The following is a 13465-nucleotide window of genomic DNA, read 5'->3' on the forward strand; positions in this document are numbered from 1 at the left end:
GTTTAATTGAATAAATAATCTAAAAATACAAAAAATAGAAAGTTACATCTTTTCAAGATTGTGAAGGAGGAGAGGCATCGGTTTTGGCTGTTTAGGGGCTAAGATTGGGATCCAACACCAAATTAAAACTGATTTCACCAAATTGAAAGTGATTTCCCTAAATTTCACAAAATTAGCATCAACTCAAACCCTAAAATTTGAAAAAAGAAAATATATATAGCTAATTTGTGATAAAGCAATAAAAAATAAGGTTTCGAATTACCTAGGGCTTAGGGAGCTTGGTGAAGGAGGTGGTGCATGGAGCTTGTGGGCTACGGGTGGCAGCAGCAGTGGTGGGCAGGTGGGCTACGACTTTAGGCGTCTAAAAATGCCTATAGGTGTCCGAATACAACTCGAGACAAAGAGAAGACGATGAACGTCATTATCCAAATCAGAGAGGATTATCCGAGTCAAATGGGATCATCCAAAGCCGTAAAGAAGCTAACGAACGTACGAAGTAAGTCAGCAAAGCGTACAAGTCGACTAAATGACAAAAGATGCAAAACGGCAGAAAATACAAGTCCGGAAAAGTCAAAAAATGCCAAAACTAAAGATATCTTATCTAAACATGGTTTTTCGGGATTTCTTCATTCCTAAGCTTCCTAACTAACTTGATATTATATCTAAACATGGTTAGACCATTGTCAACTGAAGATATAGCCAAATCATTCATTCTTATCCAAATACAGGGTATCTGAAGCCCTATACATACAAGACTAGGGCCTTCTTTCAGTGAGGCGTGAATTTTAATCAAGAGGGCAGGGTGCTGCTGGTTTTGTGAGTCAACCCCCACGAATTTCAGAAGAGTCTAGCTTGATCTTGGTGATATCTTGTGCATAAAGAGTAGATTTCGAAGGGATCTGAGGCCCCAATTCCCCTATTCCTTGAGATCAGGCTTAGACTTGATCTCGAGAAGAGTAATGATCTCGCTTGGTTGAGATCATTTACTTTAGCGATTACTTTCTTTATGAAGTGAAAGCCCTGATAATCCATCTGTCAACCGGATCCGATCCGTGACGGTCCATGGATATTGACGTCCTCGGCATAGGCAAAGATCAACCGCAAACAGAGACTAATAAATAGGATCTGTGTATTGTTTGATAAAGTTGTAATCTTTTATTTTTTATTGTGTAAGGAGATCTTATAAAAAGATCAACTTTTCTATTTTTTTGAATTTGTAATCGATAAATAATTGTAACAGGTTTAATGATAATGAAAAAGTTAACTTTTAAACCGAACACGCTGGCAACCACAATGGGAGCCAACAGCCTCTCTGTCGAGGTTGTAGTGTCGCAACCTCGGATCCGGATCCCGGTTGACGAAGAGGTCAAGTAATAGTTTGACCAACAAAAGTTCAAGGAGTATCTGTCACCCTCCTCTTCCAGATCCTCCTCTCTTCGCAAGCGCAGGAAGATCAACGCCTCGTTGCCGCTACAATAGCATCTCACTGTTAGCCTTCTTGTTTTGATGATGATTTAACAAACAATTTACATCTAATATTGTTTGTCTAGTATTTGTATTTTGTTATTTATTGTAGACAAATAATAAGTTGGAGGATGGATGGAATAGAGCTTCAACGATCATATCCAAAGGAGGTTGGCGGAATATCAGTGAAGCTTATGCAATTCTAGTTCAAGATCCAAGTTCAGCTTCATCCGCATGTGTACTAAGTCGAGCTTATTGAAGATCAAGATCTAGCTTAGGTAACTTAGTATAGGTTTTATATTATGTGTGTTAAGTACGTTAAGCTCTTTTCATGTTTATAATATGAAATCACATATTTCATATTTACTATTGTGTTTTTGAAAACATTGCATAGAATATGCAACTTTATAAAAATACTATATTCATTGTTTATAGACTTCATAACAATAGTTTACGTCTTTCTTCAAGTCTATATAATCATTGTGCAAAGTTTCAAAACATGGTTTAGCCTAAATGTCAAAATTCACATGTTTACATTTTCGTGTTTTGGACTATTTTGTAAAATGATGATATTTTTTATTTGGGAAGTCCTTTTTTGGAAACCAGTCATTATAGCATATTTATTATCATGTCTACAATCATTCCCCAAAGTTTTACATTTTTGGAATTTATTTGATATTTTTAAATAGTGTTTTAAAATCAGAAAAACTGTTTTCAGAACTTCATTTTCATGTATCAGTCCTCGGTCGACCGCACCGGTCGACCGCACCCGACCGCCGCGGTCGACCGAGAGCTCGAGACTTCCCACGATCGACCGCACCGGTCGACCGAAGAAGTCTCTGCTCGTTTTCTCAGTTTAGGATCTGGATCGCAGTCGACCGCGAATTTTTTCGATCGACCGCCGCTCTGTCAGATTCTTTCCAACGGCTATTTTTATTACCGTTGGCTGGGGCTTTTTTGTCATCTGTTTGGGGGTTTTTGCTGTTGTTTCCTTTTCCTATATAAACCCCCAAACCCCCTTCTATCTCAAAAGCAAGAGAATGTTTTAAATAGTTTTAAAAAGAGTTTAACCTTGTTTTAAGCTTGTTTAAGGGTTTGGTTTAAAGCTGTTTTGGTTTTCACAAGTGGAGGAGATTATATTCTTGTTTGGGCTTCAATCTCCATCTCTCCATCTTGTCATCTATTGAGAAGTTTTCTAAACTCTACTCTAGCTTTTACTTATTAATTATTTGTTAATTATCATTTCTATTAAAGCTAGTTTTATATTGAGTTTAGATTTGATTTTATCTCATTGTTACACACACCCACTTGAGCTTATTGTATTTGCATTCATAATATATTTGGGGTTGTGAGAGTTATAACATTGAGTGTGAGCTTTCATTGTGTTCTCATCCATAGTAGAGAACAAACAATTATTGTATTGAGCCTAATTATGAGATCACTTTGTAATACACTTGTACACCGAGAGGAGTGTGTGATGAGAGCCGGGGATGGTTCCAAGAGGAGTGGCGTCGGTTGACGAGCCTAGGGAGAGGTTGTAACCGAGCACTTGAGGGAGACACGGCTAGGTCCAATACTTGTGTGGGTGTAGAGTGTGATTGCATAGTGTGTTGTTGTGAAGTTTTCGGTGAACTAGAAAACCGAGTGTGAGGATTGGACGTTGATCGGTGATCGTTGAAAACCGACATAGTGTGGTTGTAAACGTTATTCGGGTGAACGTAGAAAACCCGGTTATGATAGTGGATTTTTCCCCGGGAGTGGGGAGCGGAGACGTAGGACGGAAGGTCCGAACTCCGTGATCATATTGTGTGTTTGAGTTTGCTTTGACGCACTTAATCTTATGTTTATATTTCTTATCGCCATTGTCCATAGCTCATTATTTTTATCATCCATTATCTAGTTCATATTGTTTACCCTTGTGTTAGTTTATATATCCTTGCATATATCATATTGTATATCTCTTTGGTAGGATATATCATCTTGTGCTAGTTTATATATCCTTGCATATATTTATCATATAGGATATATCTCTTTATTCACATTGCTTATTCTTGCTTATAACTCTTGTATATCTATCTTGCAAGAATATACTTGTTAATTAATTTTAATTGGCATAAAATCGGATTAGATTAGCATAAGACCCTAATCACCCCCCCTCTAGGGTCTAACAATTGGTATCAGAGCTTGGTGCTCTTTGATTTAAGGTCTAATCGCCTTGAGTTAAAGATCCAAGTTAGCTTATTGTGCTAATCTAATTTTGAGCTTTATTTGTATCTTGCTTGCCTTTTATATTATGGATATGCATGGTTTAGGTTATGCCATTAATATTGCTCCTAGATTAGATAATTTCCCCTATGCCCAATGGTGTGTTAGATTTAAACTTTTTGTTCAATCTAAACACTTTGATTTATGGGAAATTATAGATGATGCTTATATTGTGCCCACTTTAGAGAAATCACGGCCATTAGGCGATAGCCCTAGTGAGGTTTGCGAGTTCGAACCCGATAATGATTTATCTAGTGATGAACTTGCTTGTGCTAGTAAAAAATTGTTGCATGCCTTTAACAAATTGCATAAAGATTTTGTTGATTTACAATGCAAGCATGATAACTTAAAATCCGATCATGAGAAGCTAGTGTACAAATTTGATGTCATTGAAAATGAAAATACTATGCTTAAAGAAAGTAATGACTTATTAAATTTGGAAAATAAAAATTTGATCTTATCTATTGCTAGCCTATCTCATGCTAAGATTGATGCCATGTTAGAAGTAGAGAACATAAAGAATGATACAGCTTCTTTTATAAATGAATATTTATGTTCTACTTCTAATAAAAATGCATATGTGCCTAAAAATGAAGATTTGAATCTTATGAATAATCGCATTTCATCTTTAGATTCAACTTTGAAAATATGCATTGACAACCATAAGAGGCTTATGGATATGTGTGCCAAGTCTAAGTCATCATTCACTCACTATGCACACATATATAGCAAAGTCTACAAATGCACAATTTACGGTCGTAAAGGCCATCTTGCTAGATTTTGCTATGATGCACACAAACATAAAAATGCTAATGCTCATTGTGCATCTCATGTAGCTTCTTCATCACATACACATGCATATGTTTATCATGCACATCATAAACATGCTAATGTGTTTAAATGTGATCTTTGTGGACGTTTTGGCCATTTGGCAAAATTTTGCTATGATTTGAGAAAAACTTCATTTTTGCCAAATGATTTTAAAAGACCACAAAAGTTTAACTGTGATCATTGTGGTAGATTTGGTCATTTGACCAAGTTTTGTTTTGATTTGAAGAGAGTTTCCCATTTGCAAAATAATTTTAAAGAACAATCTATTTTTACAAATGAGTCCCGTGCACAACTGTTTGGTCAACATAAGCAAATGGATCTCTTTCATTGCACAAATTACAATCGAAAGGGTCATTTGAATGATTATTGCTTTGACCATATCAGTACACCATATATGCCCAAGAAGGTTCATAACCCTAGGGCTTTGAGCTTAAAAGATAGGGGTCATGTCCCTAAATCTCTTGGTACCAAGAATTCTTGGGTACCAAAACAAATTTGATTTTTAAAACCAAGTATTTTAGTGTTTTTCTTTTTTCTTTTCTTGGTTTTGAAAATTATGTTTTAAAATTTTTTGGTTATGAAAACAATTCTTTGATCAAATTCTTTTGTTTTCATGATTATTAATTTTGTTTTGATGAGAGGTTTGTATTTATATAATCCCCCGGATTATTGGGTGTTTATTCCCAAATCTTGTTTACCTGGTGCTAAAATGTTTATATGGGTTATTATTAGCTCAAGAGCTAGATATGGTTGCCTCTCTTGATTTTTTAAAATCAATGATGATTTGATTTTATGTTCTTATATGATTTACTTGTGATTTATAATTTCATTGGTTGATTTGTCTTCATTTGAAAACCTTTTACATGATTTTCATGTTCCTTTTCTTTTGATTTCATAAATCTATTTTTTATCTTTATGTTTTTGTTAATGAGACACAATTTTTATATTGACATATTTATATGTGTTCTCGTTATCTTTTTGTATGTGAGTGATATTTAGCATATTCATGTATGCTTGCTCACATGTTTTGCCTTGATCTTTATTGCATATATTTTATATGGCATTTTGATAGGGGGAGCTATTCCCTATTCTATGTTTGTTTTTATATTCACCTATGCATATTGATAGGGGGAGCTTTCGCTCTCTTCATTCTTTTGTCCCCTTTTTGATGTTGTCAAAGGGGGAGAAATATTATGAGTATACATTTCCTTGTTTATATGCATGTGAATTATAATTTATATGTTCATTTCCTTTCATGTGTTGGCCTTCTTGTTTTGATGATGATTTAACAAACAATTTACATCTAATATTGTTTGTCTAGTGTTTGTATTTTGTTATTTATTATAGACAAACAATAAGTTGGAGGATGGATGGAATAGAGCTTCAACGATCATATCTAAAGGAGGTTGGCGGAATGTCGGTGAAGCTTATGCAATTCTAGTTCAAGATCCAAGTTCAGCTTCATCCGCATGTGTACTAAGTCGAGCTTATTAAAGATCAAGATCTAGCTTGGGTAACTTAGTATATGTTTTATATTATGTGTGTTAAGTACGTTAAGCTCAATATAGTTATATATATATACATAAGTTTTGGTTTCTATGCATATATATAGTTATATACATTTATATACATGCATGGTTTTGGGTTTTCATGTTTATAATATGAAATCACATATTTTATATTTACTATTGTGTTTTTGAAAACATTGCATAGAATATGCAACTTTGTGAAAATACTATATTCATTGTTTATAGACTTCATAACAATAGTTTACGTCTTTCTTCAAGTCTATATAATCATTGTGCAAAGTTTCAAAACATGGTTTAGCCTAAATGTCAAAATTCACATGTTTACATTTTCGTGTTTTGGACTATTTTGTAAAATGATGATATTTTTTATTTGGGAAGTCCTTTTTTGGAAACCAGTCATTATAGCATATTTATTATCATGTCTACAATCATTCCCCAAAGTTTTACATTTTTGGAATTTATTTGATATTTTTAAATAGTGTTTTAAAATCAGAAAAACTGTTTTCAGAACTTCATTTTTTTGGAATTTATTTGATATTTTTAAATAGTGTTTTAAAATCAGAAAAACTGTTTTCAGAACTTCATTTTCATGTATCAGTCCTCGGTCGACCGCACTTAAAATCAGAAAAACTGTTTTCAGAACTTCATTTTCATGTATCAGTCCTCGGTCGACCGCACCGGTCGATCGCACCTGTGTTCATTCGTCAGTGGGCAGCAGAGAGTTTGTCGGTCAACCGCCGCGGTCGAGCGAGAGTTCGAGACTTCCCACGGTCGACTGCACCGGTCGACCGAAGAAGTCTCTGCTCGTTTTCTCAGTTTGGGATCTGGATCGCGGTCGACCACGAATTTTTTCGGTCGACCGCCGCTCTGTCAGATTCTTTCCAACGGCTATTTTTGTTACCGTTGGCTGGGGCTTTTTTGTCATCTGTTTGGGGTTTTTGTTGTTGTTTCCTTTTCCTATATAAACCCCCAAACCCCCTTCTATCTCAAAAAGCAAGAGAATGTTTTAAATAGTTTTAAAAAGAGTTTAAGCTTGTTTTAAGCTTGTTTAAGGGTTTGGTTTAAAGTTGTTTTAGTTTTCACAAGTGGGGGAGATTATCTTCTTGATTGGACTTCAATCTCCATCTCTCCATCTTGTCATCTATTGAGAAGTTTTCTAAACTCTACTCTAGCTTTTATTTATTAATTATTTGTTAATTATCATTTCTATTAAAGCTAGTTTTATATTGAGTTTAGATTTGATTTTATCTCATTGTTACACACACCCACTTGAGCTTATTGTATTTGTATTCATAATATATTTGGGGTTGTGAGAGTTGTAACATTGAGTGTGAGCTTTCATTGTGTTCTCATCCATAGTAGAGAACAAACAATTATTGTATTGAGCCTAATTGTGAGATCACTTTGTAATACACTTGTACACCGAGAGGAGTGTGTGGTGAGAGTCGGGGATCTTTCTAAGAGGAGTGGCGTCAGTTGACGAGCCTAGGGAGAGGTTGTAACCAAGCACTTGAGGGAGACACAGCTAGGTCCAACACTTGTGTGGGTGTAGAGTGTGATTGCATAGTGTGTTGTTGTGAAGTTTTCGGTGAACTAGAAAACCGAGTGTGAGGATTGGACGTTGATCGGTGATCGTTGAAAACCGATATAGTGTGGTTGTAAACATTCGGGTGAACGTAGAAAACCCGGTTGTGATAGTGGATTTCTCCCCGGGAGTGGGGAACGGAGACGTAGGACGGAAGCTCCGAACTCCGTGATCATTTGATTGTGTTTGTGCTTTGGCGTTTATTTATATTTGTGCTCATTGCTCATATCGCCATTGTCTCATCATTTATATGATCCACTATCTAGTTCTTTTTGTTTACCCTTATGTTAGTTTACATATCCTTGCATATATCTTGTATATCTTTTTGGTAGGATATATCATCTTGTGCTAGTTTATATATCCTTGCATATATTTATCATATAGGATATATCTCTTTATTCACATTGCTTATCCTAGCTCATATATCTTGTGGTATTTCATACTTGCTAGGATAACTTGTTAATTAATTTTAATTGGTATTTAAATCGGATTAGATTAGCATAAGACCCTAATCACCCCTTAAGGAGCGCATCCAAAATCGTTGCACACTCCTTGCGCATGCACAGATTCTTGTGCAGAAGGCCCGAGAGTTACAGAAGAAAGAAGTCGCCAAGGAACCATTAAAACCCGCAAAATTTCGACTCTAAAGTCTGAAATTGTGCAAAAATTTAAGTCAGAAGACAACAGGAAATTCCTGTAGCCGAGACACTAATGGCGGTCTCGCACCTGGCCGAGACACCAATGGCTGTCTCAGGAAATTCCTGTAGCCGAGACACTAATGGCGGTCTCGCACCTGGCCGAGACACCAATGGCTGTCTCGCCCAAAGAGTCAGCTCCACGACTGCTTCCGTGTCTCCGACAGCCTCCGTTCATGTTCCAATGAATCCCGTACCTCCGATGAAGCCTCATGACAGTGTGGATCCCTCCCGATCCAAAATAACGATTACAAATCGTCTTGTCCCTTTACACGAGGATCGAGGCAAAGCTCAGGTTAAACAACGCTTGGGTCTGGTGAATGAACCCCGAGCAACTCGTCAAACTGGGGGTCACACACGCCATCGCAACAAGTCAGAGCCTTCTCATAATGGGAAAACTCCTATAATCGACTGCCTCAGTTGCAAGTCATTGTCCAAAAGCAGGTTGAGGCCCCATGCTCATGAAGGCATAGCTCTAAACGTCCGACTCTTGAGAATGCTAACAAAGTATTAAAATCTTAGAAGGAAACATGTTCGTCTGAAGATGACAACGTTATACTTGGGAAGTTATGCCAACACACGATAGGTTGCTCCGATAATCATGCTGATGAGTTGTACTATCGGGTTGGGGGTGCGAACATATCTCAAAAGAGAGATACTCAGGAGACTGACTTTCATGGTCCATGTGTCAAACTTATCAGGGTAGTATTATCAGTGTGTAGCTATCCCAAGACCGCTCCACAGAGGGTCTCAGTATTCCAAAGGCTTTCCTCTAAAGTGTCAAAAACCAAGCCAAGGCGTTTCTGTAAGAAACGATAACCTGTTCAAGATGACGAACTTCCAGAAGTCATACTTAACATGGCTGATAAGGGAAAGTCGACTCGACCTTCTAGTTCTGAACCCCTCGTATCGTATCGTCTAACTCGACTACACATAGGGACTACTAGACGTAGGGACTATCAGAGGATGAATAGATGATTATCTTCGGATGATAAAGCATCAAATGCTAACTCTGTAGTCGCTTCTAACAATACGGTATCCAGCCCAGGATAATCCCACGAGACATTTATAATCAACACCGAGCAAATGGCCAAAATTCTGAAGGATGCTCAAGCCAAGCAGAAAGAAGCATTCAAAATTAAAATGGAAATGGCTATGCAGTAGATCAGGAAAATGCATGACCAAAAGATTTGGGCTTTGTCTAATCAGATTGGCAAATTTAGTCGTCACAATAATGCCTACCAGGCAGGTGGCAATGCGGACATAGACGAACACCTCGATGCAGATAACCCTCCCATTGACCAAAACGCTAGGGGTGGTCCCACCGATGATGACAATACTGAGGGTGACCATGATGTTCCTCCTCGAAATTGACCAAGGAAGGATACGAGCAAGGATGAGAAGATGAAGGATATCGAGGCAAAATCAATGCCTTGATGTCCATTCAGAAGGTAAAAAAGACCCGCATTTCATGTCCTTATCTAAGAGAGTGGGAGTCGATCTCGTATCCAGTAAAGTTCAACCTGATCAATTTCACGCCGTTCGACGGGAAGGGTTCCCCCACTCAACACTTGATTTATTTTAAGTCTCACTTAGGAGTGATCTCTGACAACAAGCCTTTGATGGTTCAATCATTCGTTAGCATCCTTCGCGGGCCTGCCTTCGATTGGTACCGTCGTCTCAAGCTTGGAAGCATCAACAGTTGGGACGATATAGAAAGCTCATTCCTCGAAAATTTCTTTAATGATGACATCGAGGTATCAATCAAGATGCTATTTAAGGAGAAACAGGAAGACGAAGAGATGGTCGATGATTTTATCAAGCGCTTCCGAAATAAGACAATGAATTGCCATGATCCGGTCACAGAGGATGTTATCCTCCAAACCTGTCATAACAACCTGTCTATTGATATCTTGGAAGTTATGGGAATAGTACCATCTAAGATTTGGAGAGAGTTGAAGGTGCGCGGAGAGCAGACCGAACAATACCTCAGAAGGAAGAAAGCCGAGAGAAGCCAACTGATGGCTAACCCTCCGAACTCAAACTTCACCTCCCGTGGTAAGGGGAAGGCACCTGTAGTAGCTGTTCATATTAATCAGACATCACAGTAGCAACCCGAAGACAATGAAAGACTTCAGATCTGAGACTCCAAAAAAGGTACTCCTTTAAGGACGAAGACGTTCCGGTCATTTTTGAATCCCTCCTTGAAAACAGCAAGATCAAGCTGTCACCTATCACAAATCAGGAGGAAGTTGATAATACTTTGGATCCAAAGTACTGTTTGTACCACAGGAGGATCCTTCATCCCACCAAGATTTGCTTCGCTCTCAAAAATAGCATCCAAGCCTTGATTGAAGCTGACGTCCTAATGCTAAAATGAGCTGAATAAGAACTTCGATGAGTATAAGAGTATAAACTACTTCTCCCATGACTCCGACGAGTATAAAAGTATAAACTGCTTCTCCCAAGACTCCGAAGAGTATACAAGTATAAACTGATTCTCAATCCTCCGATGAGTATAAGAGGTAAAACTGCTTCTCCGTGATCCTCCAATAGGTGCATGAGGTTAAACTGCTCCCTCCATACTCTAACAGGTATACGAGTCTAAACTGTTTCCTATATTTGACGGGAAATTCCTGGAAGAGTATCGCATGTGATATTCTTAAGGATAACCCGCCAACCTCCGATAGGGTATACGAGGTTAAAACTGCTTCCCCTATTTTTAATGGGAAGTTCCTGGAAGAGTATCGTATGTGATATTCTTAAGGATAACCCGACCATGTAACTAAATACAGTGTACTCCTTATTGGATCCAGTTTCACCAAAAGCTGGGGGTGGATATGTGAAAACGAGAAGTTCCTGGAAGAATATCACATATAATATTCTTAGGGATAACCCGATCACTATAAAAAAAATGATGAACAATAAACTCCCATTTGGACTCTGAATGCTTCCAAGAGTGAAACGTATCCAATTGTCAGGATCAATTTCACCAACTTCCCAGTACTCTTTTGCTGAGACGAGATTTTATCACTTCGTTGGATCAATCTTCCCTCACCAAATATCCAACGCCACCCAAAATCTGAAGCAGTTCCACCATATCCAAAATCTCCACACGCAGCAGTCGGCAACCTATGACCAAGATGACCCAAATATGTCAAAGCTCCAAAACCAAAATCAAAGCTCAACAACCAACGTCGATCCCCCTCTAGTAAGGAACGACCCATTAAAAGTATCATCTCATCTCGTCACCCTAATGTCTCCACATCAATGAAGTGTCTCAAACTGTCATGAGCTCGGGACAAATGTAAGAAAGAACCCCTACCAAAGCTAGAATAACGGGTTACCTTTCTGCCAATACATTTTTTCCAATTGTTGTTGACTTTTAGGACTTCACACCAACGGGACCTGGTTGTAACCCACCAATACCTAGAACAATTCCCAACTGCGAAAACCAAATACCGATTACCTCCCAATGATGCCTCCTTGGAAGGCCCCCAAATACATAACTGAACACCACCTAAAAGACCTCTCGATCGATGGATAGAAGTGTCAAACTCCACCTCGGTCTTCTTGCTCATACCAATGTGCTCAAAGTACTTCAATCTGTATGTCAAAGCACTCCTCAACAAATCATGCACGACATAACCAATCAAATAACCCAGTCTCAACAAATGCCACAGTCTAGCCAAATCCAAAGAAGTCGTCAGCTCTCTATCAAACACTGTGCTCCCAATCAAATAATACAAATTATTCCTCCTAACGCCCTTCATCACAATCATAGACCCCAATGTGACCTTCAAACGTAAATCGATCATGGTCACCCTATAGCCTGCTACCTCCAAAACTCCAAGTGAAATTATGTTCTTCTTTAACTAAGGAACGGACCTCACTCCAACCAACTCCCGAATCACTCTGTCACTCATCCTAATCCGAACAGTACCAATACCACCAATAGGACATTCATGATCATTACCCATGAGCATGACCTTCCCTCTTTCCAACTCCTGAAAGCTGGAGAACCAAACTCTCCTAGGGCAAATATGATAAGAAGCACTTGAATCCAACATCCACTCTGTAGAGTCGGCAATACAAACTGACGGTAGTGCAGATAACGAGTAGTCCGAAGAATCTGAATATGAATCATTGCCACTAGCATTGACAACATTCACCTCTGAAGCTTGAATAGCTTTCCCCTTATTCTTCCCGGCTCGATCAACCAACTTTGGGCATTCGGCTTTCCAATGTTCATCCTCTTTACAAAAGGCACACTGATTCCTACGAACTCCAAGATGTGCCCCTCTAGACTGCGTCTAGACTGCGACCTCCTACCACGGTTTGGACTCTTTGCTCTTGCGACCAATGCCCCCGCTACCGGCTCAACTGAAGTCTCATTATCCTTCTTTCGAAGCTGATAATTCACAAGTGTAGCGGTGACCTCACTATAAGAAAGAGATGTCTTCCCATTAATAAGAGTAAGAACAAAGGTCTCATATTCCTCGTCAAGCAAGGAACTCAATAACAACAACGTCTTGTCCTCATCTTCAATCATCACATCTACATTCGCCAAATCCGTAAGAATCTTCGTATAGTGGTTCATGTGATCACTAATGGAGGTCCCCTTCTTCAATTGAAAGTGGTAAAACCTCCTCTTCAAATGCAAGCGGTTCTCTACACTCTTGGTCAAATACTTGCCCTCTAGGATCTCCCAAATCTTCTTAACCAAAGTCTTATTGATCACATCATATTTTAAATCTTGAGTCAAACAATATCTAATCACACCACACGTCATTTGATTCATCTTTTTCCAAACCTTCTCCTCAATATCGTCCGGTTTCCCGTCCAACTCCAAAGTATCTTTCAAATTTTGCGTATTGAGCGCATCCAAAACTTCACATCTCCAAAGACCAAAATTATTTGTGCCATTAAACTTCTCCACATCTATCTTCATATAGTGGATATTTAAACTTTGGACAGTCTTCACGTCGGAAGTACCCTCCACAACTCCTTCTTTCCCGACCATCTTTCTCAAAGTACCAAAACAAATGCGGAACAAATGAACAATAGATCCAAAACTGAAAAAGATAGAATCTTTA

The sequence above is a fragment of the Asparagus officinalis genome, chromosome 8 (genome assembly GCF_001876935.1).
Source record: "Asparagus officinalis chromosome 8, Aspof.V1, whole genome shotgun sequence".
NCBI classification, from domain to species: domain Eukaryota; kingdom Viridiplantae; phylum Streptophyta; class Magnoliopsida; order Asparagales; family Asparagaceae; genus Asparagus; species Asparagus officinalis.